Raw genomic sequence first — 25,343 nt, 5'->3', positions numbered from 1 at the left:
ATCCTATATACTCTTCCTGACCCCCAACCCAGTGTCCCCTATGATTAGCATCTGCATTAGTGATTAACTTTCGAACTTCAGCTGTCCTAGAAATGAATAATAGGACAGCACTGGGTGGTAAGGGAGCCTTTTGACTCCCAATAAATGACAGTGCTTTTCTATGAATGGAAATAAAGAGACGTCTTGGAATATGGAGATAGATTAACAACAAAACTCCAAAGTCTATTATACAAATAGGTGCTAGATCACTTAAAATTTTCTTTTCCTTCTGATTTTAAAACTCTTGACTCATCTTCAAGGAGAAAAAGAACAGAGGTCATGAGAAATATCATAGCCAAGTTGCAAGTTCTGTGATTTTATACTTGTGAGAACTAGTTTCAAAGTAAGTTTTCAATTCAATTCTTTGAATTAAATAGAAAAAGAAAATGAGAGGAAGAGTCCGCATCTGAAGAGAGATGACTGAAGTTCTTCTAATGGCGATTACTATGTGAAGATGTCACAGGGCATCATGACATCCACAGGAAAAAGAAATTTCTGTCTCTGCTGGTAAGGCTGTGGGCAAACAGGCAAACTACGTTTCTGGGGAACTCCTCTGAGAGGCATTTTGGCAGTATCTGTCAAATTTCCATATGCATCTACCTTCAAATCCAAGGAAATCTTGCTCAGTTTGGACTCAACTGGAAGTTATTTCTTCCCAAAAGGAACTGAACTGGATGTAAATCTCACTGAAGCCCTCAGTAGGGGCAGAGCATGAAGATGCTGGTCGGAGGTACCCACCAAGGTGTTGAGTGTGGAAAAGCTGCTGCTCCCTGGAAGTAAAAAGCTGGTAGCAGGTCAGCACAATGTGTTCAAGGAAAGCTAACCCCCCATAGCCATCATCCAGGGAGATACCTTAGTAAAATCTGAACTTTGAGCAAGTGCAGATGCAGATTTTGAGAATTCTTTTAAGTTTATTTATTTGAGAGAGGTGGAAAGAAGGGAGGGAGAGAATCCCAAGCAGGCTCTGTGCTGTCAGGGCAGAGCCTGACTTGGGGCTTGATCCCACCAACTGTGAGATCATGACCTGAGCCAAAATCAAGAATCAGACACTCAACGGGCTGAGCCACCCAGGAGCCCCATGATTTTGAGAACTTTTAATGACTTGTAAGGAAGGAGTTTTCCTAGGCAAACTTGGTGTGTAGCAAGAATGGCGTTCCTTGGAGGAAGATCAGTAAAGCCTAGATCGTAAGTGAGTAAGTGAAATACAGTTGAGAACGGAAACATCTCCCAAGAGTTGACTAAGAACTTCCACCACTCCTTTGGTGTAGAGACACTGGAATATGGCACACAAAACACCTCTGCGCCGTATTCATTGTACTACTTGGTGTGGGCATAATTAGTGAACCACGTGCATTTTCTTTTATACTGTGATTCAGTCAGTTTCTATTAGTCTATATTATTTTCATAGAGCCCCAAGCTGTAGATAATGGCCCAGATGGTGGACTCAGATGACAGTTGCTGTGAGTTGCTCCAATGAGGTGACCTGGTTGGCTGGGGCCCTAACAGCATGGTGCCTGAGTTTTCTGTCTGGTGTGCTGCCTGTTACAATGACACTGGGCAAGAAGTAATGTTCGTCATAGTGACTCTGGCCCCACAAGAAACAAACACTTTGTGTTTAGCCTGTTCTGTTCCAGAAGGCAAGGAAGTATGTCATATGCTAAAGAAATTGTTTTATATAGTGAGTAATGTTTGTCATATATTATAGAAATAGTTTTATATGCGGAGCACCTGGGTGGCTCAGTTGATTAAGCGTCCGACTTCGGCTCAGGTCATGATCTCATGGTTCATGAGTTCAAGCCCCATGTCGGGCTCTGTGCTGACAGCTCGGAGTCTCGAACCTGCTTCAGATTCTGTGTCTTCCTTTCTCTCGGCCCCTCCCCTGCTCATACTGTCTCTCTCTCTCTCTCTCTCTCTCTCTCTCTCTCTCAAAAATAAATAAACATTAAAAAAATAGTTTTATATAGTGAGTAATGTTTAAGGTTTTATGCTCTAAAGCACTGGTTCTCTAAACATTATTGTGCATCACAATTGCCTAGAGTGCTATTAAAACCCAGATTTCTGGGCCCCAACCTCAGAGATTCTGATTCAGTAGGTCTGGAATGGGGCCCAATAATTTGCATGATAAGCTTCCGTTATCTACAACATTCACAGGTTAAATTTCTTATTCCTCGTGATGCTGAACTTAAAACTTAAGATGTTACTGCCAAGTGATATGGAAAGCAGGATGCTCATTACAACTGTCTCTGCTTCCTTTCCTGCACCAAAGGCTTCTGGGACCACTCTGCTGTACTTCCTCGATCCTCTGCCAAAGTCCCACCTCCAAATTGGAATCTAAAATGGGGATTTCACACTTCTCTGTTATTAATTTCTCTCTTCTCTTTCCTCCATTTCCTGGTGCTAACATGTAAAAGAATAATGACTAATATGGGGCATCTGGGTGGCTCATTTAGGTGAGCATCTGACTTTGGCTCAGGTCACTATCTCTCAGTTCATGAGTCTGAGCTCTGCATCAGCTCTCTGCTGTCAGTGCAGGGCCCATTTCAGATCCTCTGTCCCCCTCTCTCTCTGCCCCTCCCCCACTCATTCTCTGTCTCTCTGTCTCTCTCTCTCTCTCTGTCTCTCTCTCTCCCTCTCTCTCTCTGTCTCTCAAAAAAGAAAGAATGACTAATATATAGCAGTATATAATTGAACAGTTGTGTTTTAGGAGTTCAAAGAAAGGGACAATCAAGAAAGATCCATGGAGGAATTGAAAAGGAAGCTCAACCTGGACTGAAGGATGTCATCTGGCCAGGCAGATAAGAGACAGCATATGTTTCTGACCAAAGCAGCCTCTTGGGCAAAGGTCCAGAAGCAGGACAAGTGGAGAGACAGGTCTGAGAGAGGGGTGTGTGCTGGAGAGAAAGGAAGAAGGAAGACGGAACAGGTAAGGTCGGACTAGAGGGCCAGGCAGAGCTCAGAGTGGATTTAGTAAGACATGGGAAGGTGCTGAAGGCTTTATAGTGATTACAGGCTTGTTTCAGGCAGATTAGTTAGGCAATGGAGTGTGCGAGATGGCTTGACAGTGGAGGCCACCCAGCAGGCTGTTCTGGAAATTCAAATCTGCACAAGCCAGTACTGGGTTCCTTCTTACAGCCTGAAATGCATTTAATTCATAATCTAAGACATCCTTAGATATTTCCTCAGTGAGTCTGGGCAAGCTGGGCCACATCATGTTCTGACTTTCTTATATTGAAGCCATCTAAAAATCACTTTTATTTTCAATACTTTATATGTAATTGTTCAAAGTGATTTTAAATAAAGTATTTTCAAGCTTACACGTCTATTCTTTCCATTTTACAGGGTTGGAACTAGCCTTTTATTTCCTTGCATCACCTCACCTTCTCATCCCTCCAAGCCTTTTCTTTCCTGCCTCAGTAAGTTCTCTCCTCATTTCATCATCTAAATCTAAATTATCTGTATATCCTTTTTCCACCTGGCCTAGTTTAGAGGTAAGCATTTCCTTTTGCCTAATGATTAGACTCACAAAAAGATACAGTGACAGATGGATTTTCCTCCCAATGTTGCTTCCATTTAGTTTATGTCATATATGATTCACTGATGATCTCAGGATAAAAGCAGAATATGTTCCTCATTTGAATGAGGGAATATGAGTATTTTCCCCTATGTTATACGTGTAACCACATTTCCCTAGGTCATACTGATGACATAGCAGCGTGTGGCTCAGTCTGTACTAGCAAAATGCAGAGATCCCAGTCCTCAGATCCTTCATAGAAACTTTAGGGTGTCTGCTTCAGAGGGTGTTCCTGGCTCTCGTCATCCTCATTTGTGCTCCTAAGGTCAGCCCTGTGGTTCCCACTACCTTGACACCTCCTCAACACAGGCATATTCATGCTTACTCCTTAATTCCATTCTTTTTTTTTAATGTTTATTTGTGTTTGAGAGAGAGAGAGACAGAGCACGAGGGGGGTGGGGCAGAGAGAGAGGGAGATACAGAATCCAAAGCAGGTTCTAGGCTCTGAGCTGTCAGCATAGAGCTTGACTCAGGACTCGAACCCATGAACCATGAGACCATGACCTGAGCCGAAGTTGGATGCTTAACCCACTGAGCCACCCAGGCACCCCACCTTAATTCCATTCTTAATGGCTGTCATCCCACCCTTCTTTCCTGGCCTACCCTCTTCCAGGGCCCCAAAACAGATGTGCTTTGTGCTCAGAAGCAGTGGTCTTTATTACTGCTCCTTCCAGGATCAAAGCCCAAGCCAGAAGCTAGGCTGAGCTGCAATCACAGGAACAGTCATGGTGCTATCTCATAAGTCATCCTCCCTTTGATGTCCTCCAGTGAATTCATATCAAGCATGTATGCCCCAAATCTCCTCTCAGGGAATAAACAGAACCGTGAATTACACTGCAAGATTTCTATAACTCATTTCATGAACTTAGGGCAGTTTTATCATGGTTTCTACAAAATTTTGTCTTTAGGTATTTGGAAGTGATGATGAGGCACATTTCTCCACTCCTCCTGTTTCTTTCTCCCCTCCCTAGATACTGTACACCTGGCCTCAATGGTTCCCCCTGAGGTTCTCATTCAAATCAGGTGCAGCTCTGACAGCCCCCAAATACCACCAAAATGTCTAAATATCTGATGTACACAAATTAGGTCCTGTTCATTCATTCAAAGTATATTATAAACATCTACTTTATGTCAAGCATCATTCTTAGAACTTGGGTGATAGCAGTGAACTAGGCAGGCAAAATCTCTGCTCTCAGAATTTATGTTAAACAAATAATTTCAGATCGTGATAAGTGCTGTGATGAAAATAAGGCAGTGATGGGGATGGTAAGGGAAGCCTTGCTGAAGAGGTGACAATCTGAGACCTCTATGATGAGAGGCAGCCATGAGAAGCCCTGGGCAAAGAATATTCTACACAGGAGGAAGATTAAGTGTAAAGACCTGAGCCAGAAGTGGAAGGCCAGTTAGCCTGCACTGTAATATAAATGGAGGATGGGTGTGAGGGAAGTGATGGGGGGTGAGATAAGAAAGGCAGGCAGGGGTCATACCATATAGGGCCTTGTAGGGCTAGCTAGGTAAGGAGGTTCAATTTTACCTAAGTGCCATAGGAAGTCATTGAAGAGTTTAACCAGTAGAAAATCATGATCTAAGTTTTTTTCCTAACTAGTATTTTTTTTAATTAAGATATAATTCACAGGGTGGCTTAGTCAGTTGAATGTCCAACCTTGATTTTGGCTCAGGTCATGATCTCACAGTTCATGGGATCAAGCCCCAGGTCGGGCTCTGTGCTGATAGTGCAGAGCCTGCCTGGGATTCTCTCTCTCCCTCTCTCTCTGCCCCTCCCCCACCTGCACGTGCTCTCTCTCTCTCTCTGTCCCAAAATAAATAAACATTTAAAAAGGATATAATTCATATAACACAAACTTCATCATTTTAAAGTGTACAATTCATTGTTTTTAGCATGTCATAATGAGTGCAACCATTATCACTAATTCCAGAGCATTCCTGCCACTCCAAAAAGAAACATCGTACCTGTTAGCAGTTACTCCCCTTTCCCCAGCCCTGGGAAAACAGTAATTTGCTTTTCAAAGCTATGGATTTGCCTATTCTGGACATTTTTACATAAATGGAATCATAGAGCCTATTGTGCCAACCTTCTTTCACTTAGCATAATATTTCAAGTCATTCATGTTGTAGCATGCAATAGTATTTCATTCCTTTTTATGACAGAATAATATTGCATTTTATGTATAGACCACATTTTATCCATTCATCTGTTAATGGACAGTTGGGCAGGTTCAGTTTTTCGCTTTTATGAATAATGCTGCTATGAACATTTGTGTACAAGTTTTTTATGAATATGTGCTTTCATTTGTCTTGGGTATATACCTACGAGTAGAATTGCTAGATCATTTTGTGTGTAATTCTGTGTGTAACTTCTTGAGGAACTACCAAATTCCTTTCCAAAGTGGCTGCTCTGAGAAAGAGCCATTTTATATACCAAACAGCAATGTATGAGGATTCTAATTTCTCCACATCCTTGCCAACACTTGTTATTTTATGTTTTTGTGATTAGAGCCATCCTAGTAGGTATAAAGTCACATCTCCTTGTGCTTTTGATTTGTCAATTCTCTAATGACTAATGATGTTGAGAATCATTTCATGTGCTTTTTAGTTGTTTATATATTTCTTTGGAGAAATGTCTACCTAAGTCCTTTGTCCATTTTTATCTTGGGTTATTTGTCTTTTTATTGTTGAGCTGTAAGAGCTCTTTTTATATTCAAGATACTTGGCCCTTCTCAGACATATGATCTGCAAAAACTTTCTCCCATTCTATGGCTTATCTTTTCATTTCTTGATATTTTTTTTTTGACCTCATATAAGTTTTTAGTGACCTTATATAAGGCTATTCTGGCAGCTATGTGGAAGATAGACTATTAGGGAGCAAAAATGGTGGCAGGGAGATGAGTTGGGAACTATTGCAGACAAGACTATCTCTTGTCTCCAGGCAAGAGATGACAATAACTTGGATGGTAGAAAAGGTTCTGGCTTTACATCATCATTGGCAGCTCTAAGTATGCAGTGCTAGGTCAACTGTCTGAAATATTATACTTTGAGAGAAGTATAGCCCAAGAGAGCCCAAGAGAGAAAATTGTGGCACAACTAATATTCATGTGGCTCATCCATAGACTTAAAAATCAGCTTTATCATGTAGCTTCAAGTGGCTCTGGGTTTACTACACCAGTCCTGACCATGGCTACAGATTTTGGAGATCCAAACTGCGAATCTCACCGATAAAAAGATGCTAAATTTTATTAATAAGCTCATATACAGGAATGGGAACTCTTAAAGTAAAGAGAGTGTGCTATTTTGGAAATTGAGGTACAAAAACAACTCAAAGGCCTGTGCCTGGGCCCTCTATCCCCAGTAATGAAGTCTCTTCAGACAATAAAGGGGAAATTTGAAACTTATGGTTTAGTCGGACTATAAGAGCAAAAACTTTTAAAGGAAACTCTCTTTGTTCAGACTGCTATGACAAAATGCCATAGACTGGGTAGCTTATAAAAACAGAAATTTATAGTTCTGATTGCTGGGAAGTCCAAGATAAGGGCACTGGCAAATTTGGTGTCTGGTGAGAGCTCGCTTCTTGGTCCATAGACTGCCATCTTCTCACTATGATCTCACATGGTGGAAGGGAGCTCTCTGGGGCCTTTTTTGACAGGGCACTAAGCTCACTTAGAAGAGTTCCATCCTCACGACTTAGTCACCTCCCAAAGATGACCACTTCCAAACACCATCTTATTGGCCATTAGGATCTAAAATGAATTTGGGGAGGACACAAACAATCCACAGTAGAAACAGAATGAGAGTTCAGTGGAGAGACTGGACATATAGGAAGATCAACATAAGCTCTTGGCAACAAGAATGGATATATGCCAAAGGAATAGGAGGTATACTGGGGGGGAGCTGATTGTTCGTAACAAGGGTATTAGAAAAGGTAAAGATGTTTTTAATTATTATTAGTTTAGGAGTCATGACTAGGCCCATTAGAAAAAAAAAAAAAAAAAGAGGTAAAATCTCTGAGTCCCTGCTCCTAAGAAACCAAATTCAAGAATGAACTGAGAGACTCCTCTGAAAAGAACAGATGAAGAATCCACACTAAAAGCATTGAAGAATAACCTTTTGAAGACTGGGGTAGTTCTACCAAGTAGTCACAAAGAATGGGGACAGATTTGAGAGGGGAAGACCAGGAAGATAAGCATAATATATTCAAGTCACTGTTACATGAGTTTGATTCAGAGACAGACAGTTAATACAAGTGGCAAGTAGGTCCTGCCTATACCTTGAGGGCACATGTCAGAGAAACTTATGGAATTGGCATTCCAAGGGAAGGCTCGTCAGAGATGAAACATAAAAATGGAAGTCAAACAGAATAATAATCGATAGAGTCCAGGCCCAGATTATAAATTTTTTTAAGTTTATTTATTTATTGTGGGGGGGGGGGAGGAGCAGAGAGAGAGAGGGAGAGAGAGAATTCCAAGCAGGCTCCATGCTGTCAGCACAGGGCCCGATGTGGGGCTCGATCCCACAACCCTGGGATCAAGACCTGAGCTGAGATCAAGAGTTGGGTGCTCAACCAACTGAGCCACCCAGGTGCCCCCAGGCCCAGATTAGATGTTGATTTGATGGGAAAATATCTTCCAAGTGCAACTATTCAACATGGGCAGGAGAAGGTGGCCAAGATTTGTTTACACGGTGAAGCTTCTGGTTGCCTTAGAAATTATGGATTTCATATCCCTCACTAAGGGATCATCTATACATCAAATGCCAGAGGAATATGCTAGAAAAACTATTTTCTGGGCCAGAAGGCAAAGAGAAAATAAAGAAAGGAAGGCCCTCAATTTTAGCCCTGTGTGTGTTAGAAAAGGAGAGGATTCAATTTAAGAAGTAGGTTAAACTTTTAGAGATTCTACAGCCTCTGTGGCAGCAGCAGGGTAATGGCAGAGGGGAATGAAGCAGTATAGGCATATACTAGTGCATCAGTTAAAGATGTCCCAGATGCAAATGGTGTTCAAGACCTGGAATATACCAAAGTTGAGGAAACAGCGAATCAAGGAACCCATTGGGGGAAGAATTGATTCCTACAGACCATGAGAAACATAAGCTCTGAAGCATCAACAATAATCTGGTTCAGGAATCTAAGAGTAATTCTTCAGCTGAATCAAATATGACAACTAAGCAAAAATCTCCTTCCTAGAGAGATTTTATGATCCTAAGCAATTTAATAGCAAGAAGCTATAGAAGCACTTCCTGTGGTGTAGGACCAAAAAAGTCCTGCTCATGAGTTGTTGATGAGGCCTACACTTAGTTCGGCATAGGGATGCCAGAAACATGAGCTAAGGGAGAACAGGAAATCAGAGATTATGAACATGTAGAAAGGCAGGGGCATGTCAAACAAAGTCTGGTGATTCCGGCTGCCATCAACGCAAATTTCTAACTTTGCAAGATTGTAATGTCCCAAATGCTACTATCTTAAAAAGAAGACTATCAGCAGAGCCTCAGCACCCCTCCTATATGACACTACATAGCGTCAAAATGAACTCCCAGATGGGAGTTTGACCCTGATTCCGTGTAAATTCAGATACCAGATACTTCAGATAACTAGCCTGGACTCACTGGCATCATGAAGAGGTTAAACTAAGATATTTTCTTGATGTCACTTCCTTTTGTCCACTACTACTGAATCTCTGCCAGGATCTAAAAAAAAAATTTTTTTAATGTTTATTTATTTATGAGAGAGAGAGAGGGAGAGAGACAGAGCATGAGAGGGGCAGGGGCAGAGAGAGATACACACACAGAATCCAAAGCAGGCTCCAGGCTCTGAGCTGTCAGCACAGAGCCCAACACTGGGCTCCAACTCATGAACTGTGAGATCATGACCTGAGCTGAAGTTGCACGCTTAACTAATGAGCCATCCAGGCATCCCTCTGCTAGGGTCTTTAGTGACACTAACTCAGGGCTCTGGAAACATCATCCTACTTGTGATAATGCGATTCAGTTGTTTTTCTAGATTTGGTGGTTTTGGGGGTTGCTGTGATAGTCTTTTGTGTTGTTAAGTCTTGGAGCCTTTAAATACAGGACATCCTGGAGACGCAGTCAGTATGCACCCTAGAGGATCTATATCCATTCCACAGAACATAGCCCAGCTTATAGCTGCCAAAGACACCCCAGCTCTACTTGGCAGCAAAGACCCTTCTAGCTGAGAGTAGACAGAAATAAGTAATCAGAGAGGATGAAGTCTGGACTTCAATTTCTTTGGATCTTTAACTTACAAGTGCAAGAGAATGTGATTTTGCATTTTAATTCTTCTGACCTCTGAAATCTTTGGACTAATTTGCATGGAATTTAATTTTTAACTTCAATTTCCTCCCAGGAAAATCCATTAAAAAAGGCAGTTAAGATTAAATTTAGGACTTTGTATATTGATGACATTTTTATGAAATGTGTTTATGTTGTTATTTTATTTCTTTGCCAAACCTTTGATAAACTACATTGGACAATGTGGCTGGGATAATTTGGGAAGGGAAATAGAATATAGAAAGAATTTTTAGCCTTGGATGCAGGTTTTAGAATTAATTTAATTAATGTGTTATTCTGACCCATTTTAGAGCCTTCCAGAGTTAAAAATAAAACACTGCCCACCAGCATCCCGGAAGAGCTGCAGCTGGTGTTGGGGGAATAGTCTTTTGAAAGTCCGGGACGAGGACTGCCCAGGTAGATTGTTAACTTTGTCTCCAGAGGGCAGCCACACCACTGGTTAATGGTTAAACTAAATGGAGTAAGAGAAGAAAAATGTGGAGAACGTTGGAGGAGGGGAATCTTCTTTCCTATGACTTTCTGGTCTTTCCTCATCATCACTCACTCCTCCCAGAACTTGTCAGACTTACTGCCACTGCCTGCATGATCAGTGCTGGCCCAGCCAGCAGGCTCCTCCACCGTCTCCCTCCTCCTGGCTCCTGGAGATCTGCCTGCCTGCTGCACACATGTGTTCCACCCTGTTTTTGCATTCTCTGAGTATTCCAAGAGCAGCTCTCTGCCCTGCACAGGGGGTCTAAGGTGGCCCACACAGCTTGTGACTGGGTAGGAAGGCTGTCTAGCTGCAGGTTCACAATTTTAGGATACATTCAACCTGCAGATAGCATGAGTCATCAATAACAGCTCTTTTACTGATAAAGATAAAGGTCATCTTTTTAGAGTGCCTGGGTGGCTCAGGATGCAACTCTTGATATCTACTTAGGTCATGATCTTACAGGTCATGGAATTGAGCCATGTCGGATTCTGCACTGACAGAACGAGGCTGCTTGGGATTCTCTCTCTCTCCCTCTCTCTGCCCCTCCCCTGCTTGTGTGTGCTCTCTCAAAATAAAATAAACGTAAAAAAAATATTTTAAAAAAGGTCATATTGGGGTGCCTGGGTGGCTCAGTCAATTAAGCGTCCGACTTCGGCTCAGGTCATGATCTCACGGTTTGTGAGTTCAAGCCCTGTGTTGGGCTCTGAGTTGACAGCTTAGAGCCTGGAGCCTGCTTTGGATTTTGTCTCCCTCTCTCTCTGCCCCTCCCTTGCTTGTGCTTTGTCTCTTGTTCTCTCTCAAAAATAAACATTAAAAAATTTTTTTAATTTTTTTATTAAAAAAAATTTTTAAAGGCCATCTTTTGATTGATGTTTGTGTGACTTCTGTGTTTACTTTTCAGTTGATACTTAACTTGGGCTGGGAATGTGTCATTTTAACTCTTTATCTTTGTTAGAATGACTGTAAATTTTAGGGGATAGAGCTGACAGGCCTTGGTGACTAATTAGGTGTGGAATATGAAGGAAAATGACAGATCAAAGATGGTTCCTAGGTTCCTGGCTTGCATGACTAGGTAAACAGTGGTGCCATTTAATAATCTAGAAGCCCTAATTCTGAGAATAGTTGTAGGCATGTGGTGAGAATGACTAGTGTGGGTGGAAAGAGCTGTACCTATGGTGAGGGTTTGGGGAGGGTGAGTGAGCACTATGCATAAAATGAGAATGACTTGGTGGGGGTTGGATGCCTTGGAGGCTGGGAGAGTGAGGAGGAGGCCACCGATAGAGTTCTGTAAGAGATAAGGTCTTTAAGTAGGGTATAGAAAGGGGGATTAATGCTGGAGACATTTAGAAAGTAGACTCAATAGAACTTAGTGACTAGCTCGATATGGATAGAGAGATGAGGGAAGGGGGTCCCAAGACACTCCAAGGTTTTAAGTTTGTGAACTTGCCCATCTAAGTTAAACATTTGGTAATGACAAATGTTGATTTGATAGAGTCTGTCATTTTAAATACGATAACTCTTTTAGCTACAATAAAGGCAAGCAGGATATAGGGAAAGAAAAATGAAAGATGAACTTCTCAAAAGGATAAATCTCCTATTCAAAGAAAAAAGAAGAAGAAACAATCCAAACCCCTTAAATCAGCAGCTCAGAGCAATCTTTTAGGTTGAGGTGACCTTCCTTGTAAATGTGATACACTCTATCAGGGGTTGGCAAAATTTTCTGTAAGGAGCCACAGAGTAAATATTTTAGTCTTTGCAGACCATATGGTCACTGCTGTAACTACTCAACTTTGCTGTTGTAGAGCAAAAGCAATCATAGACAATAGGTAAATTAATGGGCATGGATGTGTCCAATAAAACTTTACTTATAAAATGGGCAGTGGGCTGGATGTGGCTCACAGGCCACAAGCCACAGTTTGCTGACTTCTGCAGCTTACATAATACCTTACACATGTGGCATGGTTGCCTTGCCTTCGACTCTTAGAAGAGGGCAATGGCTAGTCCCAAGACTAGTTAATAAAAGAGGGTCATGCAATGTTATACAAAGTTGGGAGAAAAATGGTTCTCTTTTGACTGATAAGGTCCTACGTTATAGTAGCAAGGGGAATATGACTCCCATATATGGATGTGTTGAGAAGTACTGGAAGAAGATTAATAATGTGATGCAAGATGTCTGAATTTTTAAATGAAATGGCCAAAGCAGAGAAGCGGTGAGGGTGAGGGGTTAGAAATAGAAAAGAAATCTCGGCAGCCCATGTCCTTCTGACCACATGTCTACCTTCAGGCCGTAGACCTTCCCTCTTTTCCCATCCAGCAGCAGGAACAAGTAGAACAAAGAAAGGTGGTGACTCCTGCTTATGGCAGGGACTGAAAGGACTTCCAGGTCACAGGAAGAGGGCAAAAGCTTGATGGTGTTGGCAAAGGGCCACTGCTGAAGAGGGAAGGTGGGGACCACACAGAGGGAGAAACAAAGTGAGAGCATCATAGGGGTGGGGGAGAAGAGGGTGGTATGATGACAGATAAGGCATCTATGGGGATGCTTTCCATCCCCATGGGAACATCCATGGGGGAACAACCTCAAAGAATGGTCAGTGAGGCCTATGCTCATGGACCATGCTCAGGGATGAATCGGTTTGATAAGGAGGGCAGTGGTGTACTTCTTTCCTCTACCACAGTCATACAGTTTGGAATCTGTCTATGGAAATACTCGAGTTCAGAATTATCTGACCCTCCTTCTGTGGTGTGCATGTGTGTGTTCACTTGGCAGGGAAGGGGCATAGATCATCCCCCAGCAATACCAGTCAATGGCAAATAGGAGAGACAACGAATGATATAAATGAAAGCCAGAGAAACCAAGATAATTCTGATGTGCTATTATGATCATACTGATTTTATGATCATAAAACCACAGAACTAGAAAGGACTGTGGGAGAGTATCTGACCTAGTCTTCTGCCTTTAAGAAAAGTTAGTCTTTCTTAATGAGGTATGTGACAAAAGACCAGGCATTCCTCCTCAATAATCCATTCCAGTCTTTTTTTCACTCTGGCAGTCTGGAAATTCTTCTTTATGTCTAATAGAAATCTCTCCTACTTTAATCCCATTTTCTCTTATTTGATCTTCTGTGCCATAGACAAAACAAAAACCCTTTACACTCTTTAAGACATAGTATAGGATCATTTATTAGGGCATTTGAACGTTGAGAATATTCAAACTACAGAACTGTGATGATGATTCCTTCTGCCAGTGTTGGCTCAGTGGCCCAGATCACTTAGTGCAGTCAGGGTGGTGCAGGGTATAATGGACAAATAAAAAATAACCTTGTCAGTGGCTATTTCAGGTGAAAGAACACCACACATTTTATGAAATAAAGGTCATTTACTACTGAGTAGAAAAAACTATTGTGGTACAGTCCAGATAGACATTTGAAAAGGAAAAGGGCTGCAAAAGCAAGTAGACATTGATGAATGTGTTCAAGTGAGAGTAGCGTTCACGTCTCCTTTAGTTTTGCTGGAAGCAATTTCAACAAATCCTGTTAGCAATTTTCTCACACTTCTTTCTTCAGACAATCAAGAATCTCACAATAAGTAAATATGGTTTGCTTTTTTACTATTGTATATGGCTTTTGGAGGATTATTTTAAGGAAATATGCATCACAAATTCTACCTTTTGTAGTGTGAGAATTGAAAAGCATAACCTATCTGTTGTTTTTAAGATCATTTAATATTTGAAGTTTCTTATAATGTGTTACATTTTTTTTTTATAATGTGTTACATTTTTGTTGTTGCTTTCAGGTAAGCCCAGATATCTTTACTTCATGCAAAACGATGACAAATCCTGAATCCGTTCTTTATTTGATGTAGCTTTATTAGATAAAATGTTTCCTAGCCATACAAAACTTTTGAATTTATATACTTATTTATTTTGATCATTAAACACATCCCATTTTAGATTCCATTGTGTATTTATCATGGCTATGCCATGGTAACAAATTAAGTCACAAATCTCAGTGGCCTAACGTAACAGAGGTTTATTTCTTGCTCACATTACATCCAACTCCTATTTGGATCAGTGGGGAGCTCTCTTCTACACAGTCTTTAAATGTTAAAGATCTTTTATTTGATCACAGTGTTCTTTTCAAGTTCAGAATGATCTTCTCATTAATTGCGTTACCCCTCATTCACCTTTTCTCAGGTGAATTCCAGTTTCCCAGGTGATTCCAGTCCCACTTTTCTATGTTAGCATTCTTAGGTATAGACAAAAGAATCAACTCTAGATCATTTAAATGAGAAGGGACTTATTAAGGGAAATCCGAAAATCCAAGTAATCATTGGAAAGACTGGAGGAACAGGTGCCAGGCCGAGCTACCACCTAGAATCTAACTGTCTTTGTTGCAATGGGGAAGCTACTGCTCCCACTGTTGCCCCCCCCCCCCCCCAACAATGACATTGAAGTCACCTGTGCTGGCAGAATGGTTATCTGGACACTATCTGTTCTTCAGGTAGTTTCTGATATGTGCAATGGAGAGCCAGAAAACTAAGTTCTAGAAATTCAACCTAGACTCAGAGGCAAGGGAGATTAGGAAGTGTTTAATTTAATTTTTTTAAGTTTATTTATTTATTTTGAGAGAGAGAGAATGGGGGGAGAGGGAGACAGAGGAACCGTGCACGCACACGCACATGCGAGTGGGAAAGGAGCAGAGAGAGAAAGGTAGAATCCCAAGTAGGATCGTGCTGTCAAGCACAGAACCCTATGCGGGCTCAATCCCATGAACCTGAGATCACGATGTGAGCAGAGATTAAGAGTCAGAAGCTTAACCGACTGAATCACCCAGGTGCCCCAGGAAATGTTTAATTTTAGAATTTACTTTGGGAAGACAGAAGTCACATGTGGGAAGCTATCAAAATGTGGGGTGGTTTCAAAAAATTTAGGACTGCTACAAATACCAGATGTTTACTATACTTTCTTTTATAGAACTCATTTTCTGTGCACTTGTAAATTTCTTTTTTTGTTATAGAGGTAATATAACTAGGAATAAGAAAGAAGTACTCATATTGCCACCACCCTAACACATCTACTGTAGTTATTTTGATATATTTCCTTTTTGTCCCTTTGCATTGCAGAATTCTCTTCTATAAAATTGTGTCACAGTGAATACTGATTTCCTAGTGAAATATTAAAACACAAACATTTTTCCTCATGTTGCCACATTATCTTCAAAATCATGAATGTTAGAGGCTGCTCAGTATTGCAACAGTTGGAATGGCTCCACTATGTGAATTTACTATGTAAATATAATATTGTGACACAAGTCAATAGGTATAACTTTTCTGATTGCAGTTGTATGCTTAGTTTTTCATTTATGCTGTGATTATATCAATATCTTGATGGTTTCTTATTTTCCTGTTTTCATCAAGATGTGTGACCTCACAGAGATATAGTTTAAGACTCAGTGTAGATAGGAAAAGAAATGTAAAATTTTTCAGGCAACTGTTTCATTTAAGTACAGAAACATAACGTTCACTCTTTAGAATAAGGTGCTTTTAGTATGTATCATCCATGCTGGCAGCCAGTCTTCCTTTATAAAATGCCAGATAATTTTTTAAAATTCCAGATAACTGTTCCATTATTCATTTGCTTATGTCATCATAAACTTAGTATAATTTGTAACCATTATATACAACAAAATCCAATTTTGTTGAACTATACTTCCCAAAAGAAAAAGTCACACACACACTATAGCCATAAGAAAAATCCATTAATTCATTTGAAATATATGTATTGTGCACTCACTATTCCAAAGAATTCTGCTAACTCCTGTGTGAACAAAACGATAACATGATTTCTGCCAAGGGGACATGTAAAATCTCTGATCAGAAAACTTTTTTTTTTAAGCAGCAATATGTTTTTTAAGTTTTATTTAAAGGCACTAAAAGAACATTAGATTGGTAGAGTTTTCACAAGTCTAGCACTGTGTGACTTTGAACATGCCCAAACTCTCTGGGCCTTGGTTTCCTCACCTGTAAAGAAAAGTTGTTAAGCTCAGATTTCCTATCTGTAAGATCCTGAAAATAATGAAATATTCCACAGGCTGTCAGTGGTTCTCTATCAAAAAAATAATAATAAACATATATGTACTTTCTATATGTGTGTATGTTTATACACACACATACAGACACACACACAAAAATGATACTGCGTTGAGAAAACTGACAAAATGGGGATCCCATGTAAAATTCACGAAGTACTGATCTAGAATCTATCATGAGAAGAACAACTGTGCCTAAGAGTTCTTGATAGCACTTGCAGTGATAGAAGTCTTGATCTGCTTCTAAATGCCAATCAACTGCTGGGCAAGATTGTCTCAAATGTGATCATTTAGGCTCATGTAGGTACAGCATGCAGTTAAAAGAGAACAGTTACTATTTTTAACTGACTAATGGACAGCCAGGCTCTGAATAGGTTACTTTTCAAACGTAATCTTATGTAATCCTCAACAACAGCCCAATGCCGGAGGTATTGTTGATTGTTTTACAGGCATGGAAATTGAGCCTCAGGAGGTTAAGTATTTTGTCCAAAGCCATGAAGCCAGCAAGCAAGCAGCAGAGCCAGTTTCCTAACTTGGGTCTGTCTGACTCCAAAGTCCACACTCCTTCAATCCCAACCTATTTTCGCATAGCTCTCTAACTGGAATTAATTAATATTGATATTCCTGTTATAACAGTTCTTGTGAAATTATCAAAACTAATAATGATGTGGTCAAAAAGAGCAAAGTCACTTAGAGAATAGAGGTGATTTTCCAAATAAAGTTTAAAATATAATATTAACTAAAATGTAGTCATTTTACACTTACACACACACACACACACACACACACACACACACATGCATATACACTGGCATTAGTGGAAGGCATCAATATTTAGGGCATAAATAATTCCCTTTATATTCTGTTTTTCCCATGTAGCTTTTTGAAATGAGGTAAAGAAGAGTTTGCTCCCCCCTGAATCCCTAGCGGCTTATGAACATTTGAATCACTTTCTTTCTGGGTCTCAATCATTCTCAAGTGAACCCCAAAGTAGTTTCCTTTTTTCTCTATGCTTCTTTTGAAGGATCCTCATTTGTAATCATTATTATTAGCATGCAACTAGCACATCAGACTTGCGAGGCCTTTTATAATTATTGTCAAATACATTTTTCTAGTCTGGGAGACCAACATTTTACAGAAACGCAAAATAAGATGTAGATACATTAATTACCTTGGCCAGAGTGACACAGTGACTTTCTGCAGACACAGCCAAGGGAGAGCTGAAGCAGTCTTCGATTTTAGGACAGAAACTCTGCTCCTTGGATGATAACATTTAACAGTTGCACTCATCCCATGATTGCAGAAAACCCACTTCACAAACAAATCAGTGATAGAAGTGCCTTAAAAAAAACAAAAACAAAAACAAAAAAACCCTAGAGTTCCAATTTATTACCCAGAATCGACTCACCTTATTTTCCAGTTACTCTTCAAGTATTTGTCCTTGAGTTAATTGATAAAAAGCTGCCTTAGGTCTTCATCCTTATCTTTAATTTGTGCACTGATTTAAAAAAAATTTTTTTAATGTTTATTTATTTGGGAGAGAGAGACAGAGTGTGAGTGGGGGAGGAGCAGAGAGAAAGGGAGACACAGAATCCAAAGCAGGCTCCAGGCTCTGAGTTGTCAGCACAGAGCCCGACGCGGGGCTCAAACTCACAGACCAGGGGCTCGAACTCACAGATCAGGAGATCAGGACCCGAGCTGAAGTCGGACACTTAACTGACTGAGCCACCCAGGCGCCCCATAATTTGTGCACTGATTTTAAAATAAGAGACACAATGCTATTTTATGTACAATAGACTTCCTAGCTACTATTTTGGTTTGCTCTCTCAAATTCTTGTGTTAACATAAGGCTTGATGCTAAATAAATGTGAGAGAAAAGTTGCTGCTGTCCCCAGAAACAGAAGTCCTCCTGTATTTGACTTCTAGCCAGATCCACCTGAACATGGCCCCTGTTTTTAAATCAATATTTTAAAATTCACTTTATTGCTCACTCTTGGCCAGAGGAGCTTCCATCTTTTAACCTTTCTGATGACTAAGCTGAAAATGTCTTTGATTTGGATGAAAAATAATACAGTTAAGAGAAGGTAGTGAATCTTTGCTGTGTGGCTAATAAATAAGACCATGGCATTTTATATTTGATTTCATGAGGCTTTGAATTTGTAGTTAAGAAGCAGACTCTCCAGCATATTATAAATGAAATCCCAACTTTATTTAAAATTTCATATTAGGTCATATGACAATTTGACAATAATTTTGATAGCTACAAAAGAAATGAGTACCAACAGAGTTTATTTAAGAAGCTGTGTCATCCTGTTCATTTAGGAGCAGAAAAATAAAACTCCAGGAACAGAAGCACTAGTTTGTTTTATTAGGTAGGATCTGAGCAATAATCTTTAGGTTGATTTATTGGTAATTTTACAGATGAGATATTTGCTAATTTCTCTGAAGTATAATTTGGAAGACAGAGAATTTCATTACTTGACAAATATTGGCAGTCTTCCTTGCAGATGATTTTTCTCTGAACTGTCTGCTAAGAATGTTTTCTTAATTATGATGCTATTTTACAACTAGTTTTATTTAATCTTTTGAATTAAATTACGTCTTTGAAAATATTTATGGAAGGTCAGATTTTTTGGGTAATCTGGAATCAGTGAAAATAAATTTATGCAGCTGAGAAACTTAACATGTATATCTAAAGTGTAAACACAAATTCAAACATTTCTGTTTGATGGCTCTAGTGTGATGCACTTTAGTCTTATAGAGCAAGGAAAAAATTGAATTAATAAAATGTTGTTTCTGTCACCAGATTATCTAATTGACTCATTTCTTGGCACAGGGAGTGAGGCAGTCCATATGCAGTAGTCATTGGATTGGGATCCAGAATTACTGGGTGTATCAGATCCTCACCAAGCTAATGTTGTAATTTATAGACTTAGGTGGCTGGTGAAGGATATTTTATCAAGTAACTACAAAATACTTTGAAGGTTGCAAGTCCTGAACGTTGTTAGATCATAATATATAGAGTAGATAGATGTTAAAAAACTGCTCACTCATTACTGTCATGTTTGAATGGATTTCCTAGGATTGAGAAACTTACTTAGCTAAATATAGAGCCCAGTTGCTAGTGTTTGGAGGAAAACTGCTATACTAGACTCCCTGAGCAATAATATGTCAGTCTCTAATGTAGCACGGATATAGAATTACATACTCTACTTGACTTATTTTGGTTCTTTCAAACTGGTCCCCTGGAGATTTCATAATTTTAACTTTGAATTATTTATTTTCATATTTCTTTTGGTCCCATCCAATCCTTATGGTCAGGGAGATATTTGCTTGAATCCAATCAGAGAAACATAAATGGGTCCACTACATATTGGTCTAACTATGACTCTTTTATTACCAATGCTCTGATTATTGTGTCACTGACTACTGGGGGCTCCAGTTTGGGACTGACTTGGTTGTATGAATTTGATGGTCTTCCCAACTGGTAACGGTCCTGGGAATGACTTTTCCTTTCTAAATCACCCATTACAGAAATACCTTCGTTAAAAGTACTTCTGAGAATCTCCAAAGTAAAACAAACAAAAAGTCTCAAAATCCAGAATATTAGCAGACACATAAAATTACATGATTATTAAAGCCTCTTCTTGTCCAAATTCTACAATTTAAAGGGGGGAAAAAAAGCTCTCCCAGCAATTTCTACTTATCCCACCCAGTGGATGTTACCCGGAGTTGACCTGCGACTGTGTTGCAATTTCTTCATTGTTCCAGGGGGATGTGGTTGCTTGGGAGAGACCTGGGACACTGAGGTGGGAACAAGGCTGTCCACAAAGACAGACTACAGGAGAGGCCAGGTGCCAGAAGCTGTTTTATTTCTAGGTAATAGAAAGTGACAGGGCCTAGGTGAGGGTGAGGCAGTGAGTACGTGGGATGCAAAATTTAAGAAGGTGCCTGCTCTCAGGGCCAGCCAGAGAGTGAATGCCTCCTTGAATTTGGTACCCAAGGAATCTGGCCCTGGAAAAAGGTCTTAACAAGGTCTGTGTCAAGCAGAAAACCAGCCACAAACCTGGGAATCTTGAAGCCGGGAGTGTAAGTTGGAGAAGCCAATCAAATCAAAAGGAGAGCTAGACAGAGAAATTCTCTGTGTTCTATTGTGTCCTATCTCTAATCTCAGGTACAAAAATCCAGGAGTTTCACAGGAATTGTAAAATCTCTCCCTGCTAATTCCTTGTTCTCCCAGGGGCACCCACAAAGAGGAAGAGACAATTCCAGGAGTCAGAATGGAGACTGCAGAAAAGAAATAGGTGTGAAACGGAGGGGGGAAAAAAAAGGCCAGGTCAAAATGAATTATGCATGCAAAGACTTAGTCATGGTGTTCCTCCTAGGCCAACAATCCTTCTGCTGAGCTAGGCATGGGTCTTTGATGGAGGCATCTTGCCAGGTGGCTTTAAAGCTGCTGGTTGTGCTTTGAGGGATGCTTTCACTCTCTTGGTAGTTACTGTTCTCTTTTGCACAGAGTCCAGGGTAGCTAGACCTATGTTTTTATTTCACAAAACTGAACTTAACTTGTAACTCAACTGAAATTTCTATTTCAAGAATCCATTCTGCTTGATAGCAGAAATATAGTTCAGTAGACTGCAGATAAGCATATTTCTGGTTTCTTTCATCATTTCTGGTAGACTCCATGAATTTAGAATTTTGTCCTTTCCCTTCTCTCTCCCCAGAGTGGCATCTAAGTTCTAGGCACATAGGGTGAAGTGTTGGGTTCTTGGACGCTAATGGCCCTCCAGGCTGCCATTCATGGCTATGTCTATGACATTACTATCATCTTTGGTCCTGGAAACCTGTAGCTCCCTGACTGTGATGACTCTCCCAGAGCCATGTCTTCATCCTTCTTAGGGATTGGAAAATTGTTGGATGTGCCATTCTGGAGACTATGGGCACCGTGGAAGACTTGTCAGGGGGGAGGGGGGGTGCTGTATTAGACACATCTGGATGCCACTTCTACCTTTTTCTGTTTACCATGTCAACACCTGAGAAGTGAGCACAGGTCCCTCTGCTCTCAGATTCCCAACATTTGCCTGGAAATTCTATCAGTCATCATGACTCCTTCTCAACCCCTTCTCTTGGGACATCAGCCATCTCTTGGGACCACTCTCTCTTGCTCTCTTATTTGACTTCTCTCTTCTGCTTAGAGAATTACCTGACACTACATTGTCCAATATGATAGCCACTAGTCACATGTGGTTGCTAAGCTCTTGAAATGTGGCTAGTCCAAAATGAGATGTACTGAAGCGAATTTCAAATACTTAGTATGAAGAAAAGATCATAAAATATCTCATTATAGTTTATACATTGAAATGATATTTTGGATATGCTGAAATAGACAAGAGACAGTGTTATAATTAATATTACTTGTTTCTGTTTACTTTTTGAAAAAATGTGGCTACTAGAAAAATTTTAATTACATGATATTTGTTTTGAACAGAGCTCATGTAAAAAGTTTGAGGAAGTGTTATGGACTAAATTGTATGCTGCCTTTCCCCTCTCCCCAGTTTATCTGTTGAAGTCCTAATCCCCGATGTGACTGTATCTGGAGATAGAACCTTAAGGGAGGTAATTAATGTTTAATGAGGTCATGATGGTGGGGCCCTAATCCAGTAGGATTGGTGCCCGTATTAGAACAGGAAGAGGCACCAGGAAAGCACAAACAGAAAAAAGACCATGTGAGGACACACTGAGAAGCCATCAGTCTGTAAACCAGGAAGAGAGAACTCATCAGAAACCAACCCTGCCAGGCACCTTGATTTCGAATGTCCAGCTTCCAGAACTATGGGTAAATAGATTTCTGTTGTTTAAGCCACCCAATCCATGGAATTCTACTATGTTGTTTAAGCCACCCAATCCATGGTATTCTATTAGTCAGCCTCAGCAGACTAATACAGCGAGAAAAACTCATTCCGATATCATGTATCCTTCCAAAATTAAATGGTTACAGCATTAATTTTAGCTTTAGATCCTCAAAACCCTTTCTCACAGCCAATTGGTTATGCCAAGAATTTTTAAAATCTAGTTTGAAACTCAAAAGCTGAGAGAAATGGACTCTTTAGTTCTGTGTTGTCTGTTTGTGACCTTTCTTCCCCAAGGCCATAGAAACAGCTAATCTCTGCTGCCTGAAGTTGAGGAAAAGGTCACATAGCAAAAGGGAAATATAGAAAATGAAATATACATTGGTTAATATCAAAATATCAATCTGCTATAGCAGTTACTTTTTCTTTCTTTCAATCACAACTTGGGAGGATCTGATTTCATTTATTTGGTCTCTCATTAATTTGCTCTGTACTTACTGCCTACAGTTTATGTATTTTTTAGTATGAATAGCTTTCAGATAGCATTTGCATTAAAAATTTCAAATCTTCAATAATGAAAGATATTTTCTGTTAAAGGAATTGAAAGTATCATAGAAGCTGCATGGTAGTGGTGGAGAGAGGTGGTTAAAGGACTAAAATCCTGCTGTCCATCTCATTAGAGCTCATTTTGTTAGCTATGGAGGAAACCTTGTTACCCATCCCCAGAACAGATCCTGAAGTCCAATGATTCCTGACATAACACATACAACACACACAGGGCTGTGGTGGTCCCTGGGGGAAGCAGAAAGCCAAGTCTTGCACTTGGATGGACATGGCTGGCTTCTTCCATCCTTTGTACTTTTCTGATTCACCAGGCTTAAGTAGGCCTTACTGCTCATCTCACTGCACTATAAATGTCTGCTTGCTTCTCTGTGAACCTTCAGAAAGCAGGAAATCATAGGTTTCGTTTCTGAATATTCCTTACCCAATGCCTACCATATGATAGGTGTATAATAAAAGTTTTGGAAATGAAACAAAATGAATGCATGAATCCTACAAGTTCTGCCCACAGATCCTCACTTCAGGCCATCTCCTACCTCTTTTCTCTGCTGGCCTGGACACAGGTCAGGCATTCTCCTCCAGCTCCTTTCACCTTAACCAACCTCTCCTCTTCTTTATAAAAGTAAATTCTTTTAAAAACTTGTTTCATTACCCAAGAACTATATGAAGATATTCTCAGTATAAAATAATAAAATAATACAAATAAAATTATTTATTTATTTTAAAGTTTATTTTTTTTATTTTGAGAGAGAGAGAGAGAGAGAGAGAGAGATCACGGATCACGAGCAGGTAGGGGAAGAGAGAGAGGAAGAGAGAGAATCCCAAGCAGACTCCATGTTGTTGGCACAGAGCCCAATGCAGGGCTCAATTTCATGAAACATGAGATCATGACCTGAGCCAAAATAAAGAGTTGGATGCTTAACTGATTGAGAGCCACCCAGGTACCCCTTATTTATTTTTAATACAAAGAAAATTTAAATGCCCATCACCACTCCATAGCAATTCTACCGTCTATTGTTTAGTACTGTGGGAACAGCCTTCTAAAACTTTTCCCATGCATTTTTATATATGCAATGTATATCTACTAAAATAGATATATATGTGTGAGTATATTAATATGTGAATGCTAATGTATATTAAATATTAATATATGTTTAGCCTAAATGATTTTATCCTGTTGTATACTATTTTGCAACTTACTTTTTCATCCCCACTTAATAAGTTGATATCCTTTTATGTGAGTGTACATTCATCCTCCTCATTCTTTTTTTAGTTGCTGTAAAATATTCTATAGTGCAAGCCAAAATGCATTTAAAATTTATTTTTTTATTTTTATTTTTTATTTTTCACTGCCAGAAACAATGAAGCAATGAACATTGACCTGTATAGCTGCTTCTTTGGACACATGTGCAAATGTTTTTTCTGATAAATTCTTAGAGGACGACTTGCTGAGTTAAAGATACATGCAGGTGCGAGGGACATTCCTGGGGAAGAGCCTTTCTTGGCCATTTACCACAGTGTTTCCTTACTTAAACACCAAATGGACTTACTAAACTGTACTAGGGCAGATGGCACAGCAAGACTTAGTCTGTTCCAGTCCAAAGAGATAATTTATGTAAATTACATGACCATAGACATTATATGATATCCTCTAACATCCCTTTGACATACCATGGCAATCTTCCTCCACTGCATAGCAGTATGGGAAGTGTCCTTCTAAGTCCTTTCCCATACATTTACTTCCTGTCTTAAGGATCTTTGCATGCCTGCTACTTTGTAATACCTCTGCTAATGAATAGAGGAAGCTGCCTTCAGTACTCCAAATGAGGAAAGAAATGCTGTTACTGGATTCCATTCCTGTCTATCATCTTGTTCAAAAGGAGGGGAGTGAGTCAGATCAAGAGAATGAGTCACCAAGTCATAGCCAAGGTGATAAACCTCAAGACTTGCATCTATCTGCTCCATGGTCAAAGAGGAAAACCTTACCATCTGAGTGGTGAGAAACCAGAGTGTGTGCTATCTGAACATGTAATGTTATTTTGAGAAAAAAATAAAGTGACTTTCCTAAAAAACTTTTCTGGTGTCTGTCTTCTGAAATTCAGAACTTTTTTACTCACTGACTTATATTTAAAAAACTATTAATTACTGAGGTTTTGGCAGGAGGATGAGTATATTAATTCAAAATTCCCTGAGATATTGTATTTTAAATTTTAATAGATATATTGCCAAACTACCCTCCAACAAGCCTGTATCAATTTGTACTCCCACTAATATTGAATGTGTCTAACATACTATCAATCTTTTAAATTATCATCTGGTGGGTGAAAAATGGTATCTTACTAGTGTAATATGCATTTCTCTGATGACCAATGACATTCAGCATAATTTTACATAATTTTTGACCATCCATGTATCCTCTTCTCTGAATTATCTGTTCCTATCCACTG

The 25,343-nt window shown here is 39.7% G+C and overlaps 1 long non-coding RNA gene across 6 annotated transcripts in view; it reads left to right on the top strand.

Moving 5' to 3' along the window:
- Window positions 1-24,969, top strand: part of LOC123611307 — a 71,618-nt gene extending 46,649 nt beyond the window's left edge. Inside the window, exons 4-6 of one of the 6 annotated variants that reach the window (XR_006718553.1) lie at window positions 417-546; window positions 3,379-3,452; window positions 24,253-24,969. This is a non-coding gene — a long non-coding RNA (uncharacterized LOC123611307). Of the gene's footprint in view, window positions 1-416; window positions 547-701; window positions 1,002-2,305; window positions 2,471-3,378; window positions 3,453-24,252 lie in introns of those variants that run through there. The other 5 variants (XR_006718554.1, XR_006718555.1, XR_006718552.1 and 2 more) reach the window with 5 other exon arrangements.
- Window positions 24,970-25,343: the final 374 nt, after the last annotated feature.

The sequence above is a fragment of the Leopardus geoffroyi genome, chromosome C2, assembly GCF_018350155.1.
Source record: "Leopardus geoffroyi isolate Oge1 chromosome C2, O.geoffroyi_Oge1_pat1.0, whole genome shotgun sequence".
NCBI lineage: Eukaryota > Metazoa > Chordata > Mammalia > Carnivora > Felidae > Leopardus > Leopardus geoffroyi.
Note: the sequence above shows the minus strand (reverse complement) of the source record. Positions and strands in the feature narration are given on the sequence as shown.